Raw genomic sequence first — 14,965 nt, 5'->3', positions numbered from 1 at the left:
ATAATACTGATAGTGCGCTCTAGTTTATCTTACAAATTAATCTGATATTTAGATAGTTCCAATATTTCCTGAACATTTTGTATTGCTGGATCAGAAATTCTTTCTAAAACCATGTTTTGTGCCGATTTCTATCCAATGTATATTACTTGTTGAAAATGGAAGATTTGTGAGAAAACGTTCGTTAAGGATGATAAATAAATTTTATGTATTCTACAGACAAAACAGTGAAATACAAAAAGGGTGAAAAGCCAGATGACTTTTATTTGGATGAGTAGAAAGCTGCTATTCCAAAGGTAGTATATATTTATTTACGTGATGATTAACTGTCGTGATTAAATGAGTAGAAGTTACGAAAGTTTTGATTAAGAAGAGATGTAGTGAAACAGCTATTTAATTTTTATCCATTTATTGATTCTTCTAATTAATTTATCAATACACTAATAACAAAAGAGCGTAGCTATAGCGTGATAAAATCTAACAAAACAATTAAATTTGTTAAATTCTTTGTAAGGAAATAAAAATTATATTGGCCGAAAAGTTCGCCACCTAAATGTTTTTATCTCACTTTAACATTGGCTTTAACGGTTGTCTGTATATTGAAGTTGTACTAATAGTTTTTCTTTTTTTGCTTTTTTTTAGATTGCCTTTATTCTCTGAAGGATAGAGAAAACCATTTATGTCGTTTCGTTTTTGGTTATTGATATATTTCTATTAAATGGATCTTTCTCGATAATACTAGTAATATTGGCTAAGATATTCAATAAAAACATTTTATTTCTCTAAATGACTGTCACTGAATTATTTTACAGCTGTAACCATATGTCAAATATCCTCACATTTACAATAAAAACTTATGTTCTGGTATTAAGGTACATTGTCAATATTTCAGTTTATAAGATGTGAAAACAATGATAAATTTTTTTGTATCAATGGATAATGGTATGAAATGTTTGAAGTGTTTCTAACCGGAGTACGAAGGTGTGAAAATTCTTTATATTTATTAAGGCTTAGTGTGTGAAGGTAATTAAACCTTTTCAAATATCCTACACATCTGCGTTTAAAAGTAGACAAACATTTCAAGGTATCTTACCTGGTATACGATGATACTGAACTTTTAAAGATAATGATAATATTAAGAAACCTTTCAGATACCTCATATCAATGCAAAGAAGCAAGCAAATGGTAAGATTTCCTCCTAGCTTGGGATATAAAAGACTTATAAAAGTTTCATATTGGCACGCAGAAGTCTAAGAACATTTCAGATATATCTCATTTATATGTTTAGAAGTTCGTACATGATTCAAATATATCACATATAATGCTTATACTTTCAAGACTGATGTTTCTACAAGAAAGATTGTTTGATATTATACACTTCTGTTGCGCATGTTGGAAATTAAATTCAAAATCACAACTAAGGAAAGTCTAATTTTAGAACTTGCCGTTGTTTTATGAAAAATATTAACAGCGTTTACATCATTCATCATTCCATGCATAATTTCTTCTTTATAAAAACTATAAACAATTACTTAAAATATCCTTGGGGAAATGTACTTTTCTTTTCTTTAAACTGATACGAATTTTAGTAACTAAGACAGCTGGTTCATCTCTCGTGCTTTTTAAACCACCAGAATTGACTATGCTATTTTTTCATTGCAGCTTTTAGGAACTTAGTATCTTAGAGTGAACAAATAAACACAGTATCGCAAATTAAAGGTCACCGATTTCCAACGAAAACTAATGACCTTTTCAATTTGAAACACAAAGATTTAAAAATTTTCAATGAACATTTCAAACCCAAACACCAAAACGGAAACCTTATCTAAGACTGTCAGCACTTCCTTTTATAAGTATATTCAATACTTTTAGTGGGAGATTTCCATAGTCTCATGCCGACAGTTGTAAGGCCAGCCATATTTTAATACAGACCATCTTACAAAACCTATTTGTGATTAAGATTGCAGCAAGAATATCGTTATAAATTATACAACTCTTAAGCATGGCCTTATAAGTATTGATCGGTTTCTGTTTTTCAATTATGCACAAAGCTACACAAGGGCTATCTGTGCTCTGCCCGCCACGGGTATAGAAACCCGGTTTCTAGCGTTGTAAGTCCGCAGACATACCGCTGTGCCACTGGGGGGGGGGCAGTATTGATCGAAAAAAATATATACATTCGTACAGGATCATGTAATAATGTATTTATAGTTTCATTTATATGTAAGTGAAAGAGTAATGATAAAAGATAGTGTGAGCGTCAGCTGGGAAATAAGGATGAAACATAAACTATAAAAAGTGTGTTGTAAATCCTAACTTCTTATAGAAATTATAACTTTTGCTGATGAAATCTCTAATAATAGCTGTTAACCAATAGATCAAGTTGAATTTATCTTTTAATTTATATTGCTTCAGTGATCTAATGATGATTTTATCATGTGCGTTCGTATATGAAACTGAAAAGATAAGTGTTATTATTGTGAACACATTTTCGTGTCTCTCTTCTTTATCAGATGTTGTCGGCGACACGATATTTCCCTTTTTAGTTTACACTCAGCACAATTATGGCTGAAACAAGGGAATTACTTTCAAAGATCATCGAAGAAAATGCCGGTGTAATATAAAGAAAGCATATGTTGAAACATCTTGATTCAACACTGGAGATAAATATAAGGTCATCAAGAAATTAGTGTCGCGTTTTGGAACACTTTCATTAACCATCCCATAAACCATCACTTTCTGCGGATGGAATCAGGTTTGGGGATCGGAAGTACTTTTTGTCTAGGACTGAGCCATTGTTTTCGGCGTTTAATATTCGCATAGAGAATCCATTTTTTCATCACCGATAACAATTCTGTCCAAAAATGGTTCACGCGCATTACGCGCCACAAGAGACGTAGCCATGATGGAAATGATGATCATCGGAGAGTTCGTGAGGCAACCAAACATCTGCTTTATGGAGTTTCCCCAAATTCCTTAGATGATTATGTATTCTTTCATGAGAGACATGGAATTTTAGAGCCATTTCACGAGTGTGTTGCCTTTGGTTAGACTCAATAAGCGTCTTCAGAGCATCAATATCAATTCCAACATATCGGCCCCCTGCCATCACAGTTTTTAAGGCTAAAGTCACCTGAACAAAATATGCTGCACCATTGTTGACACTTGCGAACGTTCAAAACATTTCCATAAACTTCTTTGATATTCTTTGGGATATAGAGGCGTTGTTTCCCTTATTGTATTCAAACAGCATTACATGCCGAATGTGTGTCTCGTCTTGTGCCATCACTATCAGGGATCAGAGTATACTAAACTTTACAAATTATATAGGCTACACTAACTTTACTTTTAGGCATTTCGTTTAACTATTATACATGATGTACGTTTTTTGCATATTATGTAACTTGGTGTTTAAAAGCAAATAAGAAATAACTTATTTTGATAATCTTGGCTCGTTTAACAACACTACTCTATTGAATTTTAGACATTTTTTTAATTTTTCAATTTTTTTTAAAGAATGATATTAATACTGTTCCAAAGTTGTACTTAGTTGCAGATAAATTGTAAAATTGCATAAAGAACTGAGTGAAATATAATAAAATAACACTAAATATTTTTGTCAAACTGTAAGACATTAGGATAACGTGAAATGTGCCCAGTCGCATATTTTGATATATATTTATTTGATTCAAGCGATGTAAACGGAAGCTGTTATTGACATAATTAGATACTTAACGCATCATACAAACTAAACAAATATCAAAATAACTTGAAATATATGAAATCTCCTAACGTTAGAACTAACATAGTGAATCAAATAGATTAAACGTTTTCATACAAAAATAAACACAACAATAGTTCCAGTAACATAAAAACAAGGATGTACGATAGACAATATTTTAATACAGGATGACATTATAAAATTTATCTGTACTAAAATAATAAATGAAATATCATTATAAATATTAGAACTATTAAGCATAATATAGATCGATCAGGTTTTGACGAAACACTAATAGAACGCACGGCGAAAACCACCTTAGAAAACAAACTTGTTCCTAAAACAACACTCAGAATCTTCCTTTACAATATTTAAGGCCATACACGTTTAAAAATTCGGAAAAAATAAACTATCAGGTACTTAGAACGAAACTAAATTTCACCAAGAACTGCTTAATTGTTCATATTATAATTATTCTTTCTTTGCCAACCTACAGCAAAAATGGATTGTTATATTACGCCCAAATTTACTGAAATGTACTGAAAAGTCTACTTGTTTCTTCTGTATTGCACATAAGCTAAAAAACATCACAATTCTAGTGTAAACAATGTCATCATTACCCTTGAAGGAAGCTTTCTTACAAATATATGATGTTCCTTTAAAAAGCTAAATACAGAGTGAAGCATCAATTGCCAGCCAATAGTAGATGCACATTAGATATTTGTAATATCTAGATGCTCAATACTTTGTACACTACATAATTGGTGTTTTAAGGAGCTAACCTCTATATTATATATGAAGTGAAGGGTTAAAAAAAACCAATACACATAATATTTAATTTTATTACACACATTCGTAAAATAATTACTTTAAAAGGCACGAATGTTCATTTAAAGCGATGTTTCAAACGTATATACTTATTCAAAAATGCTGATTTTATACTGCTAAAATTTTATACGCGCTTATTGTTCTCTTAAACTGTAACCTTCCGTGATATACTCTTACATTCACTAATAAAGATTTTTCCTATAGTAAAATAATAAATAAATAAACGATTCGTGTGTTTCTCGTGTTTATTGTTTTTAGTAGATCAAGAATATTACCAAGCTAATTATTTGACTTTAACTCCAGAAATAAAAGGCATTAAAATAAAATTAGATAAAAAAAAGAGATATAAATATATATTTTGTAACCTTAGAGAAGTGTCGCAAGAAAGACGAAAGTGGTAAATATAAGAAACAGAAGAAAGAAGAAAAACATAATAATTGTTTTCATGTACCCCATATATATTGATGTCATTGTTGTTAAAGAATTTCATCAAGAATCTACATATTGAAAAACAATTCCTTCTAAACAAATAGTTTAATCTCAATATTACAAAGTGTTTGACCATTTGTAAATTTGAACAACTTAGTTTTTCTAATAACGTTAACCTAGTGTTTCTGTTATTATTTGTTTTAAGGTAAAAAATGTCTTGCATTCACATTAAAAGAATTTGACATCTGGCCTCAAACAAGGGATAACTTTATGCTTAGAGAGAAATACACAGTATTTTGTTTTTCTTCGGATGAAAGATATTTTTTGTAAGCAGGGATGGGGCGAATACTGGAGATCAGTAATCGAATACAAATACTTCATATTCTTATGAATAGGAATGTGAAAACGAATACAGAAAAATGCTAAGTATTCGAATACAAATACATAGGAATGTATTCACGAATACTTTGTCAGGCAGTATGCAATGAAAATAAAAAAGCAAACGATAAGAATTCAATACTTTTATTCCATGAAACAAACAAAATTTGAACAAATAATAACGTTTCAATACTTTTACTTTTCAAAATGTAACAAGAAAGTTTTAGAACAAAAATATATTTTTAAATGAGACTTATAGATATTATAGCTGTTCATTGTTCTTTATAGACATAAGTTTCTCAGCTGGTTAGCCTTATTGGTCTGTAGCTTTCTGGTTTACTTGTTGGCTTTCCTTCTTTCAGAAACATTAAAACGTCCACTAGCTTCCAAATAGTTGGTAGGTGACCTGATTTTAGGGATCGATTAAATATCGCAGCTAGATGGTCATACAATCTTGGTGGGACTTTTTTTGATAAGCATATATTGTATATTGTTATGTCCTGGAACCTTCTTTTTTGTCTTTTTAATAGTGTCTTGTATTTTTGGTACTATTATGGTTTAATGAATTGTTGAGTTGTGTTATCTTGCGTGTTACTACTTCCTTGTTGGACCTCTCGGAGACCGACCAGGAAGATAGCTGTGTACAGGGATTTGTTTATGTTAATATGATATTTTTACGTATTACAATTTCTTATAGCCTAAAACTGAGTTAAACTGTACTTTGGATTTATCAATTAAGTTTATGGTATTTGCCAACAAGATTGATACACACAATTTTCTTTTTTAACACAAAATCGTTTTAATGTACACACAACAATACAATTTACAATAACCATTATTACAAACAATGATTTATAAACAAAAGTTTCACAAACTTACAAGCAATATAAAGTCTTCCTTTTAGTCTGGAACTTCTTTGATATCTTATCGAGTGTTCACGACGAGCAAGTTAATTACGAATTAATGTAGGTACTGCTGTGTGTGTATATTAAAGTGTATCTGTGTTAAAAACAAAACTGCGTATCAATATTGTTTTGCAAATATCATAAACTGACTATGTATCGGAATTTATTCAAATGCTAAATCCAAAGTACGATTTAACTACTAAACCTAAATTATGAGTTAACTCAATTTCAGACCATTTAAAATTCTAATACGTAACAATTACATACATATTTACGTTAGAAATTTTAATATTTGAGGAGTGAGGGGAGGAATAGAGCTAGGCTTATCCTGCTCACAAGAACGGGTACTCATACCGTGTATAAGATCTAAGTATTCTCCATTACTTTCTTTTTATCCTTGTCAGTGAAGGAAAAACAAAAAAACATCGTTCATAAGGAAGCATTGATTTAAAACAGGTTTAACATTTATTTTCAAAAATTAAACTTGAGATTGTTGTTTTTTTCAAAACTTTATGAAGCATTTTTTACCTTTCAAAATATTGAACGTGGAAACAGAGAGCGGTGCTAGTTTATACATAAAGTTCAGCGATACACATCTTAACCTATGTCGAATTGCTCTGTGTTTCTCTCACCATCTTCACTCGTAGTCATTCCTACAAACACTGTACGAGCTGGGCGTTTAGATTTATTTGTTACAATGGTACTGGTAAATGAGCCCAGATTATCAAAACAACTTATCTTTTGTTTGTGGTTAAGCATCTAATTACTCAATAAGCACATGTTTTTGTTTGTTAAGCACAAAAGTACATAATGCGTTATTTGTGCCGTACACACCATGGGTATCGAAACTCGGGTTTTAACTTTATAAGCTTTCAGCAAAATTTAATTATTTGTTATGAATTTCGCGCAAAGCTACACGAGGGCTATCTGAGCTAGCCGTCCCTAATTTAGCAGTGTAAGACCAGAGGAAAGTCAGCTAGACATCACCAACCACCGCCAACTCTTGGGCTACTCTTTTACCAACGAATAGTGGGATTGACCGTCACATTATAACGCCCCCATGGCTGAAAGGGCGAGTATGTTTGGTGTCAGGGGGATTCGAACCCCGACTTGCAGATTGCAACTCGATCGCCCTATCCACCTGGCCATGCCGGGCCACCAAAATTTAATAAAGAAATGAATGCAATTTTCAAGAAAAGCAATTCAGAATTATAGGTTATAACAAAAATAATATATTCAAACAGATTGTTAACAACAAGTTGTACATTATCATGCTACTAAAACTGTGACAGTAAGAATAAAAAGTTTTTCTTAGGAACAGGGTGTGATGACTTTTCGTTGTGAGAATATATAGGAGAGTTAGGTGTAGTTTAAAGTTTAAGTCCAGTTCTGCTTTACAGCTACCACATGTATATTTATATACAAGTGAAGGTAAAATTTATATAGTAGTTTAATTTAGGGATAGAACGACCTGGGTAACTTGTTGACTTGAGTTTTAGCAACAATATAACCCTGGGGTTCCTTTAATATAAAAATATTTCAGATTATTGAATACGGAGAAAAGGAAAAAACATTTTTTGAATACAAATCCTCTTCCATCTTCAAAAGCGTCCTATTATTAACATTAACTTCTAACCAAACTAAGCTACATACACAAATCATAATTAAAAATCAACTCGATAATGATCTTAATTTAGATAATATACTGTTATTACTTGTAAAGCTTAGAATTCATTGTTTCTTCAGCTGGGTACCTCGTAATTAACTAATGTTCTTGGAAGGGAAACATATATATATATCTATGATGATATTTACAATGTCACTACTATCTAAAAATAGTTCATTGAAATGGAAGAAAGTATAAATTAACTTATTTTAGCTAGATAAATATTTCATTGTTTTATCCAGTATTTATGTATTGAACTTTTTGTTTTGAAGTCGTTCTCTGTCTCTTACGACGAACAATACGAGTTAAAGGCCCAATCATTGTGTGTCACATAAACAAACCTGAAATTGAAAATACTGGAAAAATAAGGTTGACTCTCATTGTCTGACTGAAATATCAGGACAAAGAAAAGAACTGATATATGGGACATAACATTCCCCGTAGCTTGTTGCAAAGGGTAAATCTATTTTCTCTCTTGGATAATACCTTAATATTTTTGAAATAGCTTTCGTCGATAACTATTTGGAAATGAACTTAATCGATTGTGTGAATACCACAAACAATGTTTTCATATGACCACATAATGAAGAAGTCAGTCGCCTTTTTATGGATAAATACTAAGGATAAAATAACGAGGTTGAGAAGCTCTATGTTGACGAAGTATCAGAGTTGTTTAGGTGAATGAGAGAAGGTAGAATAGAAAGTATGATCATACAGCATGTAGAACAGTTTTAAGTAGAGGAGTTTAGTAGAGAGTAGGAATCTAATTTTAGATATATTGAAATGTATAAATTAGTAATTTAAGACGACTGACCATAAACAATATGGACCTAAGACCACTGCTCGTATTGTGCAAACCCATTAGTTGTTGTTACGGTATTTGTACTGGAGTAAATGAGAATACTATAATTAGGTTGGGTATGAAAGAGGAGGAAAATACAAAGGTATTAAATTGACTATTTAAAATAATGTTGTTCTCACATATATATATACAAGAATACTGTCAAATTCCCAATGAATGATAGCACTGAAGACTGGAGAAAGATCTTGGCCAAAAAATCTATTAGTATCGATCTTTATTGAAGCCTGAGAGAACAGACCGTTATATAGAAAACACAAAGTGCACTTATAACCAAGAACACTTAGTCATTCCACGTGTTAAAATAGAGAAGACACAACATCAAAGAATTTCTAAACCTAGTGTGATTCTAATATACTAACCATATTGATTTTTAGACCTCAGCTTCTGAATCAAAATACTTTTATGCAGAGGCTTCATTCAACATTGGTCCTTCCGGTGGTCTTAAGAAAATTAGAGCGAAGGAAAACGTTACCTAAACCTGTACCTTATACAAATTTAATAAAAAGCAATAGAATAGTTAAGAAATCGAATATTGTGTTAAACGATATTGAGCTTGACGTGCTTAACAAAAGCGTGGGAATTGTTTCTAAGCTAAAACTTTTCGAAAATAGTTTATTACAGAAGTTGAAACATGTTTAAGTAATATTAAGTAGATAGTGTTAGAGATGAATGTAATGAGTTGATAGGTAATTCTAAAATCAAGTTAGGGAAAAAAAGAAAAACTAAGACATACAGGTTTTAAAGTCATTGAGTGAGTTGGATATTGTAATCTGTAAATCCGAGAATGGTGGTCAATTATATATACAAAATAAAGAGGATTGCACTAAGAAAGTTGAAGAGATGCTAGATGAAGGTAAAGTATATATGGAAAGATTAAGAACAACCTTCCTAAAAAGTTGGTCTTACGAATTGATAAAAGAAAAAGTTAAAGAGTGTATAATTCTAACCTCGCAAAAGAAAAAAAAACCATTGGTTACAAGTAGTTTTCTCACTCCAAGATTGTATGCCTTGCCAAAGGTTCATAAACAGGGGATTATTATAGATCCATAGTTTCAAATATGAGTTCATCCTCTTACAATGTTGCTAAATTTATAGAGCAAATGTTTTCTTTTCATAGTGAAGAAAAACATCTAATAATGATGATATGCTTGTGTATTTGGATATCGTATCATTATTTACTGAAGTATCAGTTGTTAAATATATTAATTGTTTTAAAGACACATTATAAATGAATAATGTCTCAGTCATTTAATCTGTAACAAAACTTATGTAGAAAATTCATTTTATGAATTTAATGATAATATGTATAAGCAGATTGCAAGCTCGTTTGTTTGTTTGTTTTGAATTTCGCGCAAAGCTACACGAGGGCCATCTGCGCTAGCCGTCCCTAATTTAACAACGTAAGACAAGAGTGAAGGCAGCTAGTCATCACCACCCACCGCCAACTATTATGATACTCTTTTACCAACGAATAGTGGATTGACCGTCACATTATAACGCCTCCACGGCTGAAATGGCGAGCATGTTTGATGTCACGGGGATTCGAACACGCGACCCGCAGATTGCGAGTCGAGCGCCCTAACCACTTGGCCATGCCGGGCTCAGATTGAAGGCCTAATTGGGGTGTGATGTCATGGTAAAGAAAATTTAATAGAATTTGCTAATTACTTGAATTATGTAAAAAAATATCACAAGAAATGTCAGATTTTTATTGTTATGTTTACAGGGCATTAAAGCTATGTTATTATCAAGTTAAAAAATTAATTGTTACTAGTAACATTAGGTAGGGGTTTTGCACCTAATACTGTTGATAGAGCCGTATGAAAACGTAATAAAATTACAAATGATGATCATAAAGCTAGCTAAAATCAATATTTCTAAGTAGATAAAATGAAGTGTTATTTTTACAAATGTCCCAGATATAAATGTCCCAGAAATTTATAAAATAAATATAAATATTATTACGATTTAATAAGCTTTTAAATAAACTTGGTCAAAATTAAATAAAACTAATGAAGTAATTAATGTGATGAAAAAAACTGGTTCAACCAAATGATATGGCGACTAGAAATATTAGAATACACTAAAATAATTATCATTTCTTCAATAAGGATGAAGGGTTGGCAAGTTAGAAAGTTAGATCAGATGGCGTGATCTAAATGTTCAGTATGTAAATTAACTAGTAATACTGGGTTACATGATTAATGGGATTGGTATTTATGGTTTGCACTGTTTTTGATTTGACATACTTTATACTTAATAACTTACTCATTCTTAACTAATATGTTTGTCAAACCACCTAAGACATTCACTGTACCCAAACTTCCCGTATAGACCTACTTACCGTATCTTGGAAGACAGAGTTCCCTCATAACGAAACAGTTGAAAAAATTATGTAACACTTACAATCTCTAAATTGATCTGAAAGTTGTTTTGAAACGCAATTTTAGACTAAAACATTTTTTTCCGCAACAAATATCATGTGCCGACTGCCCATTGTTCACTTATACACGTGCGGAGACTGTAAGGCTTCCTATATTGGTGAAACCAAACGTAACCGTACGAACACATGAGCAAAACTATAAAAATTGTAAGAAAGGTTACATATCCGCCTAACTCTATCATCACAATAAAGAAATAGAACATCTAATTTCTCTCTCCATCTTTAAAATTCGCTCAACAACCAAACATGGTACTGAACTTCTAATAAAAAAAAATTATACATAAAAAATCTTTTTTCCGTTTATAAATAATACACATTCTTCGCTTGATTTAAATGTATTTTAATTTAATGATTTCATTTTTGCTACATTTTTCATTTTCTTTTGTTATACCTTGCATTTGGTTTTGAAAATAGGAAAGCTCTAACAAAATGATAAATCACACCTAAGCGTTAAAGTTTAGAAATGACATATTTGATCTCAAATAATTCAAACTTGTAGTTTAAATATAAATTCTAATGTGAAAAATAATTCATGTAAAATAGGTTTGATTAGGTTTCTTTTGTTTAAGTTTGATTTAATGAGAATGAACGTCATTTTTTACCTTAAAACAAATAATAAAATAAATACCAGGTGAACGTTAGTAGAAAAACTAATTACCTCTAAGCTACAAATGGTCAAACCATTTTTAATATTGAAATTCATCTATTTAAAGTCCTGTTTAGAAGGAAGTTTTTAAGTTTTTAAATTCTTGATGAAATGTTTGAACAACACCGGCTTCAATATAAGCGGGGTACACCAAAACACTAACTACGTTTTTATTTTTTTCTGTTGCTTATACTTACCACTTTTGTCTTTCTTGCAATGCTTCGTTTAGGTTAGAAAATGTACCGTTGTATTTGCTTTTTTCTAATCTTATTTTAATGTCTTTATTTCTGGAGTTAAAGAGAAATTAATTAATTTGATGTCTTTCTCGATTTACTTAAAAAAACAAAAAAACATTAAAAACACACAAAATGTTTTTTTTTTCATTTTTTTACTATTTTATTGTAGAAGAGATTTTTGTTAGTGAATGTAAGAGTATATGAGGCAAGGTTAACATTCATGAGAACAATCTATAACAGTCATTCAGAGAAATAACATATTTTTATTGAATATATTAGCCAGTACAACTGGTATCATCGAGACAGACTCACTTAATAAAAATTCCTCATTAACCAAAACCAAAAGAAATAAATGGCTTGTCTCTCCAATAAGGAATAAAGACAACCTGAAAAGAAAACAAACAAGAAATATTATGAGTATAACGTTAATATACAGACAACTATTATAAATCACTGTTAATGTAAAAAAATAAGATGCATGTGGTCAGTTGTTCGGCCACATAATTCCTGTTCCCTTAAAAAAAAACTTTAACAAATGTACTTCAATTTTAATATTTAGTTATTAGCAAACTTAGATTAATAGCAAGTGATGCTTTAAATATTTTTAAAATTTCATGAATTTTTTAGGAGACATTTTTGAATGGATCTTTAAAGATCAAACTTATTTACTCAGCACAGAAACAGTTCAAAATTATTTCATCTTATCACACTACTTCCAGTTTATGCGGAAATACTGATTTTATTTCACTTCGTTTCCTATTATTGTCAACTTTTATAACTTTTACTCATTTAATCACGGAAGATAATTATGATTATGACCTAACTGAAAATATACCACCTTCTGTATATAGCCTTCTACTCATCCAGATCAAATTCATCCGGCTTTTCTCCCTTTGGGAACTTCACTTCTTCATCTATAGAATACACAATATTTCTACATGATTCTTTACGAAAGTTTTCTCGAATGTCTTTCATTGTCAAAAGGTAATCTGTAGTTGGTAAGTAATCAAGTTGTCGGTACAGAACTGGAATTTCGGAAAAAATTCTGATAAAGTAGTACAACACGGTCAATATATTTGGGGAACCAGTTAAATGACGAGATTATTTGAAAGACAAACTGATATTTAATATCAGTATTATAGTACTTAAACATGAAACTTTTAGCTACAATAAATCCTTAAATATGTTCCTTACATTCAACTTTCGACGCAAGATACTAGGATAAAATAGAATATTTTAATCTGCCTATTGTATCAGGTTGATAATACGACTGGAAATTCATAATATACAGCGTCAGTATAAAATGCAATGAAAAGCGATTTGTCATTGATTTCTTTTTTCTTTACATCCGAGGAATTAGAGAAGTACAAAAACACTTATTAAAGTAGAACCTGGTGATACTCAACTTTTCTACAAAATTTCACTAAAATCAAACAATGTCTTTTGAAATTATGTACATGATCAGAGTATAACATTGACCAAAAATTTACCTTCTCCAGAAGGTAAACAAATGTTCCTTGTAGATTTTCAATATTTCTCTAAATTGTATGAAACACAAACACAGGTGTGAAAGAAATACCCTCGCCACCAGTCGTGGGTAGATATGAAATAACATAATTTACATATTTCTTGTGACTAAGATGTCATCTAACAAAACTATTTGCCATAAGAACTGTTCATTAATTTGCATGTTTATAAACAGTAGATTTGCTTAAAAGCAACGTAATATCTTAATAAGAATTAATAAAAATTAGTTTTACATGTCCATATTTTCTTCTGTAAATAAGTTAAATAACATCTGTGTAACTTCAAGTTGTAGGCAAGTTCTTTTTTCATTGCTCTTAATGTCGTTGAAACTTTGACAATCTTCCTGTATTTTTAAATTGTGTTTTTATGTTGTAATATTAATATACTTTTGTATAACAAATTTACCGTCTTTCTTTCCTCCTTCATATCCACAAATACCACGACATAACCATCGACACCTGTAATAGCAATACCAGCGATCACACCTAATGAGACTGCAGCGCTTGTATGAACCTGCGTCGGCGTTCAGTGTTATTCCAAGTAGCACCAGGCATAAAAGAAAAATCACTGACTTGTTCATGATGATAACCTATAAAACCATACCATATTAGGTGTGGTCAGATTATACAAGTATATAGTTAAAACATTGTAAACTTCAAACTTAAAATGATTGAAATCTTATAGTTTAAATGAAACCTGTTGTCGCAAAAAGAAAACTACCCATAAGTGTTTCGAAAACAAAATTGGGTAAAAGATCAAAGAATAGATGAACGGCTTATGATTAAACATGTTTTTATGCGACATTTTGAAAACAACCTCATAGTTAATTCGTCATTAACTGTTTTGGAAGTCTTAATATTAATAATTTGACACACATAGAAATAAAAATTGGAACATGTACAATTGCTCTTTCCAGAGTTATGACTATCACATTATAACGCTAGAAATCTGGTTTCGATACCCGTGATGGGCAGAGCATAGATAGCCCATTGTGTAGCTTTGTGCTTATCTACAGACAATCAAACCAAGAAAGTTTAACTTGACATTCAGATAAATTCATATACATTTATTACAGCCAATGTACTTGATAGTTAGTTGAGAATATTGTGTTTAGATAATTGAATATTAGTTGAATTTTTCAATATGTATTTTTATAAAAACGAAATTAGAAACGTAAGATCCTGTATTCTCTCAACCAATACATTCTATGAGTTTCTGTATTTTGTTATATATATATATATATATATATATATATTTATTCATAAAGTAAAAACTAACACCCGGCAGAAACTTATACAAGATATAATAACAAAAGTTTAAACTATTT

At 30.6% G+C, this 14,965-nt stretch overlaps 2 long non-coding RNA genes across 2 annotated transcripts; one reads left to right on the top strand and one right to left on the bottom strand.

Annotated features, from left to right (window-relative positions):
- Positions 1–213: 213 nt before the first annotated feature.
- On the top strand, positions 214–784 carry LOC106471729. The gene is made up of 2 exons (XR_001291560.1): positions 214–293; positions 640–784. It is a non-coding gene; the product is annotated as an uncharacterized LOC106471729 (long non-coding RNA).
- Positions 785–12,354: 11,570 nt separating this feature from the next.
- On the bottom strand, positions 12,355–14,227 carry LOC111088941. Its single transcript, XR_002613313.1, has 3 exons — positions 14,044–14,227; positions 12,950–13,025; positions 12,355–12,497 (listed from the first exon to the last, which is right to left on the bottom strand). It is a non-coding gene; the product is annotated as an uncharacterized LOC111088941 (long non-coding RNA).
- Positions 14,228–14,965: the final 738 nt, after the last annotated feature.

Source organism: Limulus polyphemus, unplaced genomic scaffold (genome assembly GCF_000517525.1).
Source record: "Limulus polyphemus unplaced genomic scaffold, Limulus_polyphemus-2.1.2 Scaffold4816, whole genome shotgun sequence".
Classification (NCBI taxonomy): Eukaryota; Metazoa; Arthropoda; class Merostomata; order Xiphosura; family Limulidae; genus Limulus; species Limulus polyphemus.
The sequence above is the reverse complement of the archived record's forward strand: the minus strand, read 5'-3'. Positions and strand labels throughout refer to the sequence as shown.